This window comes from Melozone crissalis, unplaced genomic scaffold (assembly GCF_028551555.1).
Source record: "Melozone crissalis strain CALT ecotype California unplaced genomic scaffold, PUWL_Pcris_2 ptg000120l_1, whole genome shotgun sequence".
In the NCBI taxonomy this organism is placed as follows: domain Eukaryota; kingdom Metazoa; phylum Chordata; class Aves; order Passeriformes; family Passerellidae; genus Melozone; species Melozone crissalis.
Window position 1 is genome coordinate 4,757,373 of NW_026535896.1, and position 12,783 is coordinate 4,770,155.

At 51.6% G+C, this 12,783-nt stretch overlaps 1 protein-coding gene across 5 annotated transcripts in view; it reads right to left on the reverse strand.

Moving 5' to 3' along the window:
• The window catches only part of LOC128948283 (uncharacterized), a 32,510-nt gene extending 26,732 nt beyond the window's left edge, over positions 1-5,778 (reverse strand). For 3 of the 5 annotated variants that reach the window (XM_054292932.1, XM_054292933.1, XM_054292929.1), the window contains exon 1: positions 3,904-3,980. The gene's annotated coding sequence lies outside the window, so the exon portion shown is untranslated. Of the gene's footprint in view, positions 1-3,903; positions 3,981-5,697 lie in introns of those variants that run through there. The other 2 variants (XM_054292931.1, XM_054292930.1) reach the window with 1 other exon arrangement.
• Between the last annotated feature and the right edge of the window lie 7,005 nt (positions 5,779-12,783).

The window sequence follows — 12,783 nt, forward strand, 5'->3', positions numbered from 1 at the left end:
TTTCTGAGCACTTCCATCAGAGCAGCAGGGATGAGGTGAAGGCAGAAACAGGGACTGCTCAGGAGTGAGGAAAGGTCTTCTCAGGGCACAGCTCGCTGCTGTGCTCTGCTCTGCCTCTTTTTTGCACTCCATTTCCCTGGGCTGTCTGCTCCTAGTGACTTTCTGCTTTCTTTGGCCGTGTTCCAGAGAAGGAGGAGGACCTGGACTGAATTAAGGGGCCCTTTGCCAAAGCTGCTGCATGTCAAGAAAGCTTTCCTGGTGTTCAAGGGGAAGATAGACCTGGGTGAGGAAAAGAGCTCCACTGAGGACTAGAAATAGAGAAGTTCCAGCAGGGACCCAAGAGAAGTCACAGCCTCAGGGCCCATGGCTGTCCCACGGGTCTAACTGAAGGCATCAGACAGGAAATGCCAGGGGTGCTTTCCCAGGATTGAACCCTGCTCTGTCTCCTCCCACGATCTTTCCTGTTTTGCTCTTGTCTGAAAGGAGGGAAAGCACATAAATGGGATAAAACACTCAGAGTTTGAGGGGTTTTCTCCTGAAGGCCGAGCAATAGCGAGATGGCTTCTGAAACAGTAGCAATGAATACTGTGCACGTGGAGCTGTCCTGGATGTGCCTCTGCCATTGATAACTGATGAACACAGACATTAGCTCAGATCACCGCTCATGGAAAGATGGTTGTGCTTCCAGGGATAGGTCACCCCACTTCTCACAGTCAGAGACAAATTGTTCTCTCTGTCTCATATTTAGAAGGAGCCCTGACAACTGCTTTAGACAGAAAAAATATTTTATGCAGGGCCAGATCTGCAATCCTGAGCCAAAGCTGAAGCTTTGAAGGGGAAAAAGAAAAAAAAGGGGGAAAGACAGGAGAGGGGAGGAGAAGGGGAAAAAAGGAAGAAACTCTCACTTCTGCATTGCTAGTGATGCCTCTGTTGCCCAGAGGCCAACAGAGTCTGGTCTGCCAACAGAGACACAATAAATTAGACATTTTGAATTATGCGCTGAGTCTAGTACAACATTAGTACCAGTGTTTGAGTTAAATTCAGGAGGACTGTATGAGTGGTGGTGAAATCTCATTATGCTTTGTCTGTGCTTCTAAGGTGAGCTATTGTTTTCACTTTTTTATTTTATATTATTAAGTTATATCACGCCATGAAAAAAAATCTTTATTTATTCAGACTAAAAATTTAGTCAAGATCAAAGAAACAAACAATTTTCCATAATGTATTCATGGCATCCAGGCTGTGCCTAATCAATATGCTACTTACTTTTTACTTTTTTCCCATTTAAGGTGTAGTAAAATGCATGGCAACATTTTTTGCTATCAGATTAAAAAAATATTAAATAAATAAAGCCTGAATTGACAATTTTTTCTCTTTGTAGGAATGAATTAGGAACTGGATTCGTCTCTGTAGACAGTGGGTGGGAAGGGACATTGGACTTTGAATGGGAATTCTATGAAATATTAACTTTGTGGTCTCCCTCCAACCCTTCCTGACTGTTCCCCCACCCTCTGCAGCACAGCTGGGCCTTGATGAGGCAAAGACACTGAAAGCCCTGGGGGCTCTGGGGGGCAGCAGGGCTCCTTCAGGCCTCAGCAAAGCCCAGTGAAGGCCCCAGGATGGTCCAGGGAGCTTTTCCAACTCAATCCCCTCTGGCAGAAGTGGACACAGCACTTGAGGGCCCTCAGCAGTGCCCAGCCCAGGGACGGTCACTGCCCGGGAAGCCTTGAGAGGCGGGGGTGGCACTGCTGTGCTTGGCCAACAGTGATTGCACTGGCCTTGCCCAGAGGGGCAGCTGCAGACTGTGCAGATTGCTCTGCTGCAGACAGTTCTGTTCTGTTTCTTGTTGGTTTTGTTGCTGCAGACACTGACAATCTTAAGGAAATCCCACCAGGACTGAAGGACAGCTGGAGGAGGACTGCCACCCCAGTGACCACCAGGGCGGTGGTTCCTGAGTGCCTCAGCCCCCTGTGGCTGGGCAGGTGTGGTGTCAATGTGCTGGGCAGGGGTATCAGCCCTTCCCCTGGCTGGGCTCCTGCTCACACAGCCCCAGCTGCTGCTGCCTTGCTTTGCTGCTGGCTCGTGTGCTTTACCTCCCAAGCGCTGCCTTTTCACCCTGGAGTCCAGTCCGAGAGCCTCAGGAGACACGTGCTTTACTCCTGGCTCTTGGAGAGACCATTCCTACCCCCTCTCAGATTTCCTGACAGGCATTTATGGGAAATCGGTGTCGAACCGAGAAAGGAGGTGCTGGGGGGAGGGAGGAGCCCGTGGGGGCGGGGACCTTCCGCAGCTGCTGCCCCGGCCACCGCCTGGTTCCGTCCATCAAAGCCTTCTCCTCTGCAGCCTCAGCTGTGTGCTCTGCTGCCGGCCTCAGTCCCTGCCCCTCGGTGCCTGGACCCCACTATTTCCTGGCTGTGACAGCCCAGGCCAGCACTGAGGAGCTCATCCCTGGCCAGCCCTTCCTTGTGGGGCAGGACCAGGTCCCCGGGAGCATCCCCCTCTTCACCCACCGGGCAGCTCTGCTGAGCCATCGCTCCCAGATCCCCAGGCTGCTGGAGCCCTTTGCTTTGCCTGGCCATGAATGCCAGGGCAGCTGCCATTCCCATGGGAACCTGCTCACTGGCCTGGAGACCCCTCCAGGCTGCCCCCAGAGCTCTTCTGCCAACTCTTCCTGACGATCAGGGGGTTTCTGAGCTGCCAAGGCAGCGTCCTCCCTTTCTGACCCCTCCCCTGCTCACTCACACAATTCAGCCTTTGCCCATCCTGTTGGGGATTTCCAGGCATCCCAGCTGCTCTTCACACCTCCCATCCTCATCCTCTGGCAGAGCCTCTCCCCTTCCACTGCATTCCACCAGCACTCAGGCACAGCCTCCCAAACCATCTAGGGATGAGTTTGGCTCCAAAAGAATGATGCAGGCAGCTTCTGAGATCAAAACAAGCAATTTTGGGTTCTCAGGGGTTCAGAAACTCCCATTCAGGAGCGTTTGGGCTAAGAAACTGCCAGTTTGGGAGCCTTGGGACTCAGGGATTTAGAGAGCTTTGGGGTCCCAAACACTGATTTAGAGAGATTTTGGCTCTGAACAAACCCAAACTTCAGGCAGCACAGCGGTTGAGAAACACCAGTTTAGGGAGCATTTCGCTTAAAACCACTGATTTGGGGAACTTCTGGGCTCAAAAAGTCCCCTCTAGGTAGGTTTTCAGCTCAAAATTCCAATTTAGGGAGCTCTTGGGCTTGGAAGCACATGTTTAAGGAACTGCAGTACTCAAAAAGTGGTCACAGAAAGCTTTGGGGGTCAAGAAAAGAACTGGGGGAGTTCAGAAACACCCATTTAATGAGCTTTGGGGCTCAGAAAAATCAATGTCCAGAGACTTGGGGTCCAAATGCAGCAATTCAGAATACTTTGGGACTCAGCAACACAATTTAAAGATGCTTTTGGCCTCAGAAAATAGGCATTTGGGGAATTTCACAGCTGAGAATACGGAAGTTTCAGGAGCATTGGGGCTCAGAAACACCCACCTGGGGAGTTTTTGGGACCTGAAACAGCATTCAGCTCAGAAATACTGATTTAGGGAGCACTGGGGCTCTTAAAAGACCAATTTTGGGACGTGCAGGCCAAGGAAAGCCATATTTGGGGAGTACAAGGCTGAGAAAAAAATCACATCAGGAGCTTTGGGAATCAGGAAGAGTGATTTGGGGATATTTTCAGATCAGCAAGAATGATTTAGAGAGCTTTTGGGCTCCAAAAACCCAATTTAAACTGATTTTGGGCTCTATAGCCCCATTTAAGGAGCTTTGGAGCTCCAAACCAGCGATTTCAGGAGCTTTTGGATTGAGAAACATCAATTTCAGGAGCAGAAGGAGCAAGCCCTGGGGAAACAAGGGAGCAAGGGGCTGGCACTTACCTGGGACAAGGATGGGAAGAAGCAGCTCCGTGCTGGGGTGTGAGTACCGGGAGCTCCTCATCCCGGGTTTATCTCCCCCCTGTCCGCTCCTGTTCCCGCCCCCAAGGGCTCCTCCCTCTACCCCCGCAGCTCCTTTCCCGGTTTTACCCTAATTTCTCGTAAATCAGTTCTCAGCCTGGAAAGGGAAAGTGAAAATGCTCCCATCGGGGGCGGCTCCTTGGCTGGGGTGGGAAATGTGTGCAGCCAAGGGTCCCTCCGTGCTCCTGGAGCCTCCCAGGGCACCGGGAATGCGCCGGGAGGGCACCGGGAGTGCTGGGATCAACCCCACGGGCTGATGACAGACAGGGCACAGGGCTTGAGTTAGGGGTGTCAGAGCTCTGGAACACTGATTTTGGGAACTTCATGGCTTAGAAATCTAATCTATTTCAGCAGCTTCAGGGCCATAACAGTGATTTCAGGAGCTTTGGAACCGAGAAAGTACAATTTTGGGGGCCTTGGGGCTCCAAAATACTGATTTTGGGAGGTTTTTGGCTCGGAGAAAAAAAAAAAAAAGGACCTTTGAGTCTCAAAGAAAGCAATTTAGGGATATTTTGAGCTCAGAAACAGCAATTTAGAGATATTTCGGGCTTAGAAACACCCATTTAAGGATATTTTGGTGTCTGAAATACTAATTTAGGGAGCTGAGAAACATTCATTTAGGGAGGATTTGAGCTAAGAAATATCAAATTAAAGAGTTTTTTGCTTCCCAGTTCAAAAACCTATCTATGGAGGGGTTTGCTCAAGAGGGCTGGAATACAAGTATGGGGAGGCCTGGCAGACTGACTATACCCCAAACCCACCATGGCAAGTGCTGTGTGCCTGTGGTGGCAAGAACAACCACTGGGTGACTGCAGACAGACCCTGTGTCCCATGTCACTGCCTGGGACACTGTCCTGGGCTTCGAAATGAGTGCTATGGGCACACAGTGCCCCATGAAAGAATTTAATGAGACAATGGTACTCATCGCCAAAACAACCTTACAGACACCTGGCCATGAAGCAGGCACTGAGTGGATGTATGACATCCCCTGTGATGGTCCAGCCTCTGGAATGATGGGATGGGCTGGTGAAGATAACAACGAGCAACAGGTGTTGCGACAAGAACCTTCTGCTACAGCTGATGTTATTCTTGCATCAAGAACAAAATGACATTAAGTGATGTATACAGAAATGTTTCTCAATTTGTTTAGGCTTTAGAGAAGGAAAATAAAGAGAAAATTATTAAATGCTGTTGTTATATCTGTAACATGGGACACATCTGCTCTAAGCATTTAGATTATCAACAAAAAGAAGGTTTAAATGCAGTTGCAAAGCCCAGTGCATAGAGGACTAAGAAGGCTGGCTGCAGGCACAGACAAGAAAGCAATAAAGTCAAAATAAAGTTCAGGAGGAAGGTGAAAGTCCTCTCGATGATCATTTAGGAGGAAGGTTATGCTTATTTACATAGCATAGTCCTTAATAATATTTGAATACAATTACAGGAAATCCAGGAAACACATGCATTTGATGTGGGTAAACTTCTTGACATTGCATGGGCAGTACATACAAATCAAAAGAAAACCAGCTGGAAGTGAGTTAATACTAAAGAATACCAGCTGAAGAAAAAGGAATCAGCAAAGGACTGCTGCCCCAGGGAGGAAGGGGGTCTCATGGCAGGGAAAAGAGTTCAGTTCCTGGACCTTCATTAGGAAGATTGGAGACAAACCAATGCTCATATTGTAAAAAGGAGGGACATTGGAAGCAGAAGTGTCCTCACCTAAAACCCAGGACTTCTCCAAACTCCCTCATGGCAATAGCTGGGTACTTGTGAAGGGGACGAGAGGTTTCATTCCCAGCAGAGCCTGTGGTAACAGCTGCAGTGGGAAAGGAAACACAGGAAGTTTTGGTAACAGGAGCTGGTTATTTTATATAAAATACCCTGCAAAGTAAGTTAAGTGATGATTCCATCACAACTGTCAGTGCCACTGGCACTTGTGAAACACGCCCCTTTTTCAAGCCAGCTGTGCAATGCAAACTTCACAATGCCAAAGGTTTATGTCCAAAAGGGAGACTAAAGGATCCTGTAACTTTATTCTAATAAAGGGAGAGGCCGTGTTTACCCTGGGATCTCTCCAATTTTTTGAGGACATAGCCTCCTTTTCAATGCTGTCTTCCCATCCACATTACGCTCTGTGTTTCCCCATTGGCTGAGATACTTGACAGGTACAGACTTCCCTGTGGGAAATGGATTTGTAGAGAGTTCCCAGGGTCTGACAGACACAGAATCACAGAATCACACAAGGTTGGAAGAGATCTTCAAGATAATTGAATCCAATCTGGACCCTAACACCTCAACTAAACCCCGCCATCAAGTGCCATATCCAGTCTTTTCTTAAACACATCCAGGGATGGTGATTCCACCAACTCCTCGGGCCATTCCACCAACTCCTCGGGCCATTCCAGACCATTCCAGTACTTTCTCATTCTTTCCATGAAAATTTTTTTCCTAATATCCAACCTATATTTCCCTTGCCACAACTTGAGGCTACGACCTCTTGATCTGTCAGTTGCTGCCTTGAGAAAGAGACCAACCCACACCTGACCACAACCACCTTTCAGGAAGTTGTAGAGAGTGATAAGGTCACCTCTGAGTCTTCTTTTCTCCAGGATAAACAACCCCAACTCCCTCAGCCATTCCTCAATGACTTGTGTTCCAAGCACCTCACCAGCCTGGCTGCTCTTCTCTGGATGCACTCAAGCATCTCAACGTCCCTCCCAAACTGAGGGCCCATAACTGCAAACAGCACTCGAGGCGTGGCCTCACCAGTGCCCAGCACAGGGAGAGAATCCCTGCCCTCCTCCTGCTGGCCACACCATTCCTGATCCAGCCCAGGGGCCATTGGCCTTCTTTCCCACATGGGCACACTGCTGACTCATGTCCAGCCTGCTGTCCATCAGTGCCCCCAGGTCCCTTTCTGCCTGGCTGCTCTCCAGCCACTCTGTCCCCAGCCTGTAGTGCTGCAGGGCTTGTTGTGGCCAAAGTGCAGGACCTAGCACTTGGACTTACTAAACTTCATCTTACTGGACTCTGCCCATCCATCCAACTGTTCCAGGTCTCTCTGCAGGGCCATCCTACCTTCCAGCAGATGGACACCCGCTCCCAGCTTGGTGTCAGCTGCAGATTTACTAATGAAAGACTCAACATCCTCATCCATGTTTGTTAGTAAAAATATTGAACAGAACTGGCCCCAGCACAGGCTCCTGAGGGCAATCACTGGTGACTGGCTGCCAACTGGATGCAGCAGCGTTCACCACCACTCTCTGGGCCTGGCCATCCAGCCAGTTGTAGACATTTTGTTGATGCCCCTCCTTCTTTCCTGGAATATTTAAAAACTAAAAAATTTCATGGTCACTTTGCCCCACACAGCCTCTGACCACCACATCTCCCACCAGCCCTTCTCTGTTTGTGACCAGCAGGAGACAGAGCTTTTCCTGGGAGTGGGAATTGCAGGAAACCTCCCCAAAGTGCACCTTGGAAGGTTCAGCCTGGAGCTGAGGAGAAAGCAAAGTCCCTCGCAGGGCAGAATGTTGGTGCTGGAGGTGTGGCAGCGTGAGGCTGGGCCATGGCCGGGCTCTGTGTGCCAGGAGCCGGCAGCACTGGGTGCAGGGAGCCCAAGGAGGGCACAGAAATGCTGGGTGAGAAATGCTGGGGGACAGCGAGATGGGCAAGTGCAGCCGGCCAGGGCAGAGGAGCAGCATGCCCAGGGGGCATAACCTGCAGGACAGATGGCCAAGGGCTGGGCAGGGCTGGCAGGGCCACAGGCACCCAGGCCTTTGTGCCCTGGGCTCGGACAGCGCCTCTGGAGGCCCCACAGGAGGAACTTTCCTGGCAGGGGCTGCACTTTGCTTCTCCCTCATCCCTCCCTGGGGAGGCTTGCAGGGGCTGCAAGTTTATGCCATTTCTCCTTGCTGCCCATCACATCCCACTGCCCCACAAACAGCCCCGGGCCACGCGTGAGGGACAGGCCCTGCTGGCCCAGGCTGGGCTTAGGGCTTGGCCTTTCTGCTTCCCCCAGCCAGCCCAGGCCTTGCTCAGCATTGCAGTTCCCTGCTCAGAGCCTTTGGCTCCCTGCAATCCTGGCCTCAAAGATCTGCTCTCAGCAGTCCCTGGGCAGCCTTTGGCACTGCCTGCCTTCACTGGGGCCCAGACATGCTCCAAGGCACTTGGAGTTTTGCTGCTGACACCTTGAGCAGCTTCTTCATCCTCCTCTCTTTGCCTGAGGCTCCTGGACCCAGCCCCAAATCCACCGTGGGGCTGATAAAAATACAGAAAGACCTCAGGAGCGCTTTGTCTCCTCCCTTCCATTGTCTTTGAGTCCCTAGGGCTTCTGCAGTGATTGGAGTCAGTTTGGAGTTTTCTTCAGAAGGGAGATTCCAAAATGCACCTCATGATGATTTTTTAATCAAGGGTGCATTTTTTTATTTTTCAGTTCATTGAAGAGGTGGCAGAAGCATTCCCTAAGTGATCTTGATGCTGAATGTCTCCTTAGGAGATCTGGGCATGGAGAAGAATGAGCCCCTTGCAGGCTGAGCCTGTTTGGACAACCTGCTCCTCACCCCCAGCCTCACAATCGCCCCCTTGAACTGAGATCCAAAAACATCCAAAAATGTTCATGCGATTTATTATGTTATTTTTATTCTGTAAAACATTATTTAATGTTAATATTTTTCATTTATATATTTAGTATACTTATTTATAAGAACAGTATTAGTTTTTATTACCTTGTTTTTATATTTATATAAAAAATCAATAGAGTTTTAGTAGCTGAAAAAATGAATGCTCAATGTTTCTAAGAAACACAATTCCCTTCATTAATAAATTAAGCTCTATTAGTTCTTTTTAATTCCTGTTCCTGAAAATTAGTTATATTCATAGTCTTTTTCTCATCTTGTTTTTATCTTTTTACAATACAGAATCAATGGGGGGGGCACTTTGGGGTCCATGGAGACATTTCTGGGGCACATTTGCGGCAGTTTTGGGTCTGGGGTTGTGGTGTGTTGGTTTGTTCCGTTACTCCCCCTTTTGTTGTGATGGTTCTGTCCTCACAGTTTTCCCCACCCTAGTTTCTGTCTGTTATTTCGTTGCTATGGTTGCCCCTCATGTTATGTAATTTCCCCGCCCTATACCTCCAAATATGTATACCCTTCTCTCCTCCCTGGGCCCAGTCAATCACTCCCCACCACTCCCCGTCTTCCAGAATGTTCCTCTCTGTGGGAGCAGTATTTGGCTGTGGTCCCGGGGCCCCTCCTTTACAATGTATCTATTGGTTCTCCCTTCATGTCTATTATGTTGAGCTCGTCCCCTGTTCCTCCCTGATTGGTTTTCTGTAAATCCCACCCCCAGTTACCACCTCCCTTTATAATCCCATGCTCTGCCCTTTTTTCTGGTCGCTCTCTGCTGGTCCTTCCCGGCTCGTTAGGCCCTGGTGGTCGTCCTCTGGGACATTAAACCAGTTAAACCCCAGAGAGTGTCCGGCTCTTGCTTCGCTCCGCCCTGCCTCGCAGCTTCTCACCGAGACCTCGTCCTGCAGGCACAGCCCGAGGCTTATACTGCCGAGGGGTGCCTGAAGCTGCCAGTCCTGGGGCCTTGCCACCGGGACTGACACCCCCTACTGCAGTGGGGCTGTTGGCCACACTCTCAGCTAGCCAGGGCACAGGATTATCGGCCGCGGCATCGCTGCAGGGAGGGAATTCAGAGAGAACTAGATGGTCTGGAGGACACTTGGGGGAGACGAGTGGGCACTTGGAGGGACCCTCAGGGATTCTGAGGGACAGTTCGGGGTCCAGGGGGGCCTTGGAGGTCAGGGAGGGGAATTTGGGGCTCTTCGGAGTCCGGGGCAGCACTTGGGGGGGGCTCTGACTGGGCTCCCGGTAGCGCGGGGTGTAATGGGAGTGGTAGGCGGGGGTCTGATACGGGTTAACGGGCCCGCGGGGCATCACGGGAGTTTGAGGTGCAGCTGCAATGGCTCTCCCTGTGATGCGGGGCATGACGGGAGATGAAGTCCCAGCTGTATAACCCCTGTACCTCCGCCGCGGAGCATGATGGGAGCCGAAGTCCCGGAAGTGGCTTTAACGCACCGTTTGAGGGTCCGGGAAAGCTCTTGGGGGACACTTCTGCGTCCGAGCCGCGACTTGAGATCCTTGGGTAAACGTAAACGGTTCGAGAGCACTTGCGTGAGAGCTCGGGGAGATCTTTAGGGCTTTTTAGGGTGCGGGGCACGGCAGGAGTTTCAGGCACGGGACTGTGTTCTGAGGGGCTCTGGGGCCGCGGGGGATGAGAGGAGATGAATTTCCAGAAGTGGCTGTACCGGGCATCTGTGGGGTTGGGAGCACTCAGGGGGTCCGGGGACGCTTTTGGGGGGATCCGAATGGGCGCTGAGGGGGCTCTGGGGGATCCTAGAGCGTCTGGGGGACACTTAATGGACAAAGGGGTGGCGGATGCCGGGGTTCTGTGGAGCGCAGGACATGACGGGCGTTGTTGTCCCTGTTCCAATGGGGCCATGGGAGTTGTAAGCAAAAAAAAGGTTGTGCCATTATCGCGTCCTATACCAAGTGCTGATTGGGTTCGGGCTGTGATGGGCGGGAGTCTCGGCAAGTGGGGTGCGGCAGAGGCGGGAACAGCCCATTCAACTTCTCCAGTCCCTCCCAGTACAGCCCAGTTCATCCCCATTACAGACCAGTACAACCCCAGTACAGACCAATTGATCCCAACTAGAACCCAGTACAACCCCAGTGCCCCTCCAATCCCTCCCAGTACAGCCCAGTCCCTCCCAATACACCTGACTCCATTCCCAGTCCCTCCCAGTTCATCCCAATGTCATGCACAGGATGCCCCAGTGTCCCCAGTCTTTTCTGCAATGGCCCCAGTGTCCCCAGACTGCACCCGTATCCCCCAGTATCACTCCCAGTATGTCCCAGTCCTCCCGAGTGTCACTCCCAGTATGTCTCAGTGTCTCCCACAGCGTTCCCAGTATGTCCCAGTCCTCCCCAGTGTTTCCAAGGACAGTTTCATTTCTCACGGTGGCCGTGGCAGCCGAACCCAGCAGTGGGGTCAGTGCAGTGCCCATGACTGCAGCCCCTTGCAGGGGCCCAGTGCAGCTTGGGCTGATGATCCACCCTCACAGCTGGCCCAGGGCAGCTCTGCAGTGCCTTTGGTGGCACCTGGGGCTGGCACACACCTCAGCAGTGTGTCTGTTTGCAGTGAGGAAACTCAGCAGTTTGAGATTGCTGCAAAAAGTACAAAAAGTGAAAACCCCTCTCAGGCTGGGTGCAGCCAGCTCTGCAAGCACAGCAGGGCCCAGGGCAGTGAGGACAGACAGGATGGGGCTGGGCAATGTGGAGCAAGGTTGTCCACACTGGGTCAGAGCTCCAGGCACAGCTCCTGTGAGCAGGCCAGAGCTCCTGAGGAGAGACCCTGGGTCAATATCAATCACAGAATGCTGCAATCATCTCTGCTCTAAAGAGAAATGTAACAAAAGACACCCTTTAAAATAGGAATGTATATTATATTACTGCTCTTTGAAACCTTTCTCCATGACTGGGTTAGGAAAACTTTAATGACCTTCTCAGGGCTTTGCTGTTGATTACATCAGACTCAGTCCTTGAGAGTGTCTTGAAAAAACTTCTCAAGAACTCAAAGTTAAATTTAGACTCCAAATTTTCTTGAAGTTTTAATGGCTCCCACAGAGGGACACGACTGCCTGCCTCTGCCTGCCCACACAAAGGCTCCTTCAGGGGGGCATGCTGCACCACAGCCCTGCCCTGGCAGGGAAATTCTTTCTGTTTTGGTCCTGTCTAGCTCTCCCTATCTGCCCTTTGCATTAATTCTTTCTTTCTCTGGCTGTTCTCTATTGTGCCAAAAGGATCCACCATCTCTGAAAGCTCCCTTCAATCCCTCCCAGGTCCCTCTGCTGTCCTCAGTCTCCACTCCACTGAGCACAAAGCTGCTTTGTGCCTGTACATGAATTTGCTATTTCTGAGGCTGTCATTTATTCAGGCCTGAGCTCTGGTGAGGGATAACTCCCAACCTCACATGGACATGTAATTCTACCAGTGTGTTGCTTCTATACAGTCACTAAATGTGAATTACAATTTACCCATTTCCATAAAACCCACCCCAAGGTCCCAGATTCACTCCTTGTTTTCTCTATCCCTGCACCCTTGAGCCAGATGTCTTCATCTTCTCTTCCACCCATTCCTGCTGGGAAAGCAGCCCCTGCATGCCTTGTTCCTGTGCTGAAAGTTCACAGGCACAGTAAAAATGGAATGAACCCTTTTGGTATCAGGCCAAGGCTTTGTGTGGGCAGGCAGAGGCAGGCAGGAGGCAGAGCTGTCAGCAAAGGAAGGGCTCAGCCAGGTGGGGCAGCCGGGGGATGCTGACAGCCTGCAGGGACAGAGGCGCAGGGCAGGGACACCGTGGGACAGCCTGGGCTGCACAGGGCACAGGGATGGGCAGCAGCTGCAAGACAGCCCTGCCAGAGCCACCTTGGGCAGCACTTTGGCCATGGCTGCTGGGCCTGGACCTGAGGCAGGAGCAGGAGACAAGTGACCCTTGCAGGCCTGGGGCCTCATTGCCTCCTTGTCCCTGCTCAGCAGCCTGGCAGGGGCCACCCCATGCTCCTGCCCTTGCCATTGCACATCCCCACATGCCAGTGCCCATCCCAGGAAGAGCCCTGAGCAAGGAGGGAGGGACAGGATCTGCCTGGCCAGGGGCTGGGGCTCAGGCCTTGGACCTTTGCATTCCTCAAACACATCCAGGTGTGCTCAGCACAGAGGCACCTTTGCCTTGTTTGTCCCCAGCTAC